General features: G+C 37.1%; 1 pseudogene; it reads right to left on the bottom strand.

Annotated features, from left to right (window-relative positions):
- Nucleotides 1–1,081: 1,081 nt before the first annotated feature.
- LOC120365531 (U1 spliceosomal RNA) lies at nucleotides 1,082–1,235 on the bottom strand (annotated as a pseudogene).
- Between the last annotated feature and the right edge of the window lie 4,554 nt (nucleotides 1,236–5,789).

The raw sequence follows: 5,789 nt of genomic DNA, 5'->3' as shown, positions 1-5,789 counted from the left end.
CTGTGAGATGTGTGTGAATAGAGTTTTCTATTTCTCCTTTCATCCAGACACTCCCAACAAACCATCATGGATCAACCGGAGGCCTCAGCATCACATTTAAAGATGCACTGTTTGGCCGGAGTCAGTGGCTTATGTCTGTAATCCCAGGAGTTTGGGAGGCTAAGGTGGGTGGATCACTTGAGTCTAGAAGTTCGAGACTAGCCTGGCTAACACAGTGAAACCCTGTCTCTATTAAAAATACAAAAAAATTTTAGCTGGGCATGGTGGCACTTCTATAATCTCAGCTACTCAGAAAACTGAGACAGGAGAATTGCTTGAATCCAGGAGGCAGAGGTTGCAGTGAGCCGAGATCCCGCCACTGCACTCTAGCCTGGGCGACAAAGTGAGAGTTTTTGCACATCTCCTTTTGAACATTGATATGTCCCTTAATCTCAATATGTCAAAGATCTTAATATGTCCAAAAGATGCTCACCCAATTTATTTTTGGCAACTAGTCAGAAAATTTTGAATCATTAGAAATTCTTCCATTTACTTCATGTCTCACTTACAATTAGCCAACAAACACATTCAATTGTATCTTCTAAACAAATTGAAACTTACCTTTTGTTTCCATTCTGCTAATACTGCTTTTCTTCAGAATTGTGTAATTTCCTGCCTGTTTTGCTGCCATTCCTTCCATATTGATCAGGCTCTCCTGTTCTTCTCTAATTTATATTCCATGATTCCAAGGTGATCCTTTAAAAAAAAATACAAATTTTAAGTATTACCCCAAAAATTATCCATACTTTTTTCAGGATAAAAATGGAAACCTTTAGTATCACATGCAAGTTTCTTCATTATCTGGTCTTGGCTCACTTATCTGTCACTTCCTCAATAGTACCATACACAATTTTTAACATTTATATAAATATATCTTGGTATTCCTTGCTGTGTTTTGCACATACTGTTCCTGACGGCACCTTCCTGTGTTTCTCCCAAGTCAGCTTTGCCTTAATCACATTCTAAAAGATACAGTTCAAAACTAATACCACATCTGAGTAGGCTTCTCTCATTACTCTACTATTTTTCTTTGTAACCAGGGAAGAACACAACCATAATGTAGTCACAAATTATGCCATCAAATTTCCCACTTTTGGGGAAATTTCAGGGGTCTGCACATCCAGAGTGCGATGAATAAACCTCACCCTGGGAAAACCACCTTCATGATCATGTTATCTTCCCTGATAGATAAGTATACTCCAACATTTTTGAAGTAAATGCTCTCCTCTACACTTAATACTTCTCTACATAACTCTATTATCACACTTGAAGTAGTATTTTAGTATCTTTTTTTTTCTTTTTGTTTTTTTTTCCTTTTTTGTGGAGAACAGGGTCTCGCTATATTGCCCAGGCAGGTCTCGAACTCCTGGGCTCAAGCTATCCTTCCGCCTCTGCCTCCCTGAGAGCTGGGATTACAGGCATGAGCGACAGCAGCTGGTGGGTTATTTTAGTATCTAAACATTTCTCATTCAATCTTATCTTTCTGCACTTATTGATTTTGTTACTCCAGTTATGTTTTAAGATTATATAAAGACAAATCAATTGGTGTATATTTATACTCTTCTCTAATGTATTTTAGCATGTAATCTTTTTTTTAAAAAGGAGATTAAATAAAAGGACTAAATAAACTTGTAATATTTTTCCCTAAACTTAGGACTCTCACATCCAGGCCTTTGTTAAAATATTGATAAGAATTTTTATGTCCTATGATGTAAAGTTTTTAAAATTTTTCTTTTTTTCAAATGGATTCTTGCTCTGTTGCTCAGGCTGGAGTGCAGTGGGGCAATCTCTGCTTACTGCAACCTCTGCCTCCCGGCTTCAAGCGATTCTCCTGCCTAAACCTCCCGAGTAGTCGGGATTACAGGCACCTGCCACCATGCCTGGCTAATTTTTTGTATTTTTAGTAGAGATGGGGTTTCACCATGTTGACCAGGCTGGTTTCAAACTACTGACCTCATGAACTGCTCACCTCAGTCCCCCAAAATGCTGGAATTACAGGCATGAGCCATCATGCCCGGCCTAAAGTATTTTTTTAGAAAAGGTTTTGCTCTGCTGCCCAGGCTGGAGTGCAGTGACAAGATCACAGCTCACTGCAGCCTTGACCTCCTGGGCTCAAGTGATCCTCCCACCTAAGCCTCCCAAGTACCTGAGACTACAAGTGTGCACCGCTTAGCTCAACTCAAGTAATGTGTCCAGCTTGGCCTCCCAAAGTGCTGGAATTATAGGCGTAAGCCACCTTACCTGGCATAAAGTTGTTAAGCTGAAATTGTATGTTAAATTCTTTTTTGTTATGTTAAATTACTTATCCTGAAATATAACCAGGTTTCAAATCAAAATTTTAAACATGTTGATGTGTAGGTTTAGGGCAGAAGGTAATAAAAAAATAAATTGCTGTTTCTTATGGGATGAAATTTTCCAAGAAGAGGGGTGACTTAGTTATTATGTTAGAAAGGATCATCATACAAACCTATTTTATATGCACTATCTTGATATCAGAGAATCAAAGTGTTTTGAAAATTATTTTTATGTTATTGATTAGTAACTCAGTAGTATATCATTTATATAAAAACAAACAAATAGAAGAAAGCTTGTGGACTGACCAGTAGACCATCCAGTAGGAAGTTTCTATGCCACAAGAAGGATTAAGAGGGGGAAAGAATATAAGAACATACATCAGTATAATCTGGAAATCATAAAATTGCAAAAGTAGAAAAAAGCACAAAGAAATTTAACAATAAATAGCTAACACACTCTGTTTTGTACAGTCTTGTTTAATAAATGCATACATTTACATTAGTATAGGAAAGTCACAAAGTCATCTGTTTCTATTTTGATGAAAGTACTATGACACCTCAAACAATCCAGTCCACAGCTAAATGTGGATCCAAGGACATTTAGAAGAGTGATGAGGTATTAGCCTTGATTCTCTTTTGAAGTGCTAGCTGGGTCATGAACACAAAGGTTAACAGAATGTTTTGGAAATAACTTTGGAATGAAAGCCACAGGTTTAGGGAGAAAGTTTATTTCTTGATTGAAATATAGATAAATAACATTTCATTGTTTCATAAAATATCAAATACTGTTTACAACTAGGGGGCCAACATTTACTTAAATAACCAAAATATTTTGATTAGTGTTTGATATATTTTTAAACTAAAATCTTTATATTTAAAATTAGTTTCTTCTAGACAGCATACACTTGAGTCTTGCTTTTTATCCAGTCTGACAATTGGTACTTTAATTGGAGTGTTTAGACCCTTTGCATTAAAATAATTTTTATGTGATTAAATTAAAACCTACCACCTTGGTAACTGCCTTTTATTTGTCCTGCCCACTCTTAGATTTTTTTTTTCTTGTTTGTATTTAGATCAACATAATATATTTTATGATACCATTTTATCTCCACTATTGGCATTGTATTTTTTTATTTTTTAGTTTTTTTTTAGAGACAAGGTCTTACTATTTCACCCAGACTGGAGTACAGTGGCATGATCATAGCTCACTTTAGCCTGGAACTCCTGCACTCAAGCAGTTCTCCAGCTTCAGCCTCCTAAGTAGCTAGGACTACAGGTGCATGTCATTAAGTCTGGCTAATTTTATTTTATTTTCAATTTTTTCTGTAGTGACCAGATCTCACTGTTGCCCAGTCTGGTCTTAAACTCCTGGCCACAAGTAATCTTCCTGGCTTGGCATCCCAGAGTGTTGGGATTACAGATGTGAGCAACTGCACCTGGCCTGGCTTATTATTTATACCTCCTTAAGGTATGTTTTAGTGTTTTCCCTAGAGTTTATAATGTACATCTTTAATTAATTATAGTCTACCTTCAAATATTAATATAATACTGCCTCATGTGTAGTATATAAACTTTGCAACAGTAAACTCCAAATTTCTCCATCATCTGTGATATTGTTAGACAATTTACTTTTACGTAAGATATAAAATCCCAATACATTGATACTACTATTTTTGCTTTAGGCAATTACCTTTTAGATTGATTAAAAATAAACAAAATAGGACTTTTATGTTTGGCTTCATTTAAAGTGTTTCAGGAGGTGTTTATTTCTTAATGTAGATGCAAGTTTCTGTCTGGTGTCATATTTTTTCTGCCTTAAGTACTTTTTAAAAACATCTATGGCAGTGTATGTCTGTGTGTAATGAATGCTCCAAAAAATATGTCTATATTCTTCTGTGGTATAATAAGAAATGTATTTGGTCTTTATCCCTAGTTTCTGTCCCAGAGCACCTAAAAAGCTTGGAATTTCCTGAGATAGTGGTATCTTTTATTATTCATAATGAGCTCCTTTCTATACAACTGAGTTTATGCTAATAAATTTAGGGGGGTGTCTGGGGACGACTGAAAAGTGTTGGAGATTAAGCTCTATGGAAACTCTTGAACTAGGAGATGTGATGAGCTTCTGGGATGCTGAGCTTGTGGAGTTCTGGAAGAAAGGCTCACCCAGATAAGGTATAGAAGATCTGTGTGGTCTCCTCTCCCATATTTGCCCTATGTGTCCCTTTCACATGGCTGTTCCTTAGTTATATCCTTTATAATAAACTGATAAAAATAAATAAAGTATAATTCTGAGTTTTGTGAACCATTCTAGCAAATTATCAGACTCCAGGAGGGGCTTGTGGAAACCCTGATTTTTAGTGTCAGAATTGACTTGAATTATAAGCTACTCAGTTAGTGTCTGCTGCAGAATTGCTTGGAGTGTGGGGAGAAACCACACACATTTAGTGTCAGAAGTATGTTGTAAGAGTATAGTGTAGAGAGAAAAAAAAAGAAAGAAAATTCTAGAACTTGAAATGTGGTCCAAAAAGAAGCACTCTTGTTTGGCCGGGTGCTGTGGCTCATGCCTGTATCCTAGCACTTTGGAAGGCTGAGGTGGGTGGATCACCTGAGGTCAGGAGTTCAAGACCAGCCTGGCCATAATGGTGAAACCCCACTTTTAAAAAATAAATAAATAAATAAAAATTTAACAAAGAGAGTATAGTGTAGAGAAACAGTGTTTTATTTTCCTGCCTTCATTTTTGAAAGATTTTCTGGGTATAGCATATAGGTATACAGATTTTTTTTTTTCTTTCAGTGCCTTAAAGATGTTGTTCCACTGCCCTTTAGTTTGCATAGTTTTGATGAGAAGTCCACTGTAGTTCTTATCTATTTTTTTTCTTTTGCAATGTGTCTCTTTTCTTAGGCTGTTTGTAGATACAGAAGGTCCCCAACTTATGATGGTTCAACTTACTATTTATTTATATATTTATCTTCCCTTCCTTCCTTCCTTCCTTCCTTCCCTCCTTCCCTCCCTCCCTCCCTCCCTCCTTCCTTCCTTCCTTCCTTCCTTCCTTCCTCTGGCCCTAGGCTGGAGTTCAGTGGCATGATCACAGTTCACTGCAGCCTAGACTTCCTGGGTTCAGGCTACCTCAGCCTTCTGAGCAGCTGGGACCACAGGCCCATGCCACCATGCCTGGCTAATTTTTTATTTTTTGTAGCGATGGGGTTTTGCCACATTACTAATGCTGGTCTCAAGTAGTCCACCCACCTTAACCTCCCAAAATGCTGAGATTACAGGTTTAAGCTACTGCCCCTGGCCCTCAGCTTTAATTTTTTTTTTTTTTTACTTTATGATGGTGTGAAAGCAACACACATTCAGTAGAAACCTTCCTTCTCTCATGATCCTAGGCACCTACAGTGAGCCACAGCTCCCAATTACCCTGCATTTCTGACTGACACTATTTTCAATTTAGGATG

The sequence above is a fragment of the Saimiri boliviensis genome, chromosome 10, assembly GCF_048565385.1.
Source record: "Saimiri boliviensis isolate mSaiBol1 chromosome 10, mSaiBol1.pri, whole genome shotgun sequence".
Taxonomy (NCBI): domain Eukaryota; kingdom Metazoa; phylum Chordata; class Mammalia; order Primates; family Cebidae; genus Saimiri; species Saimiri boliviensis.
This window is presented reverse-complemented; position numbering and strand designations above follow the sequence as displayed.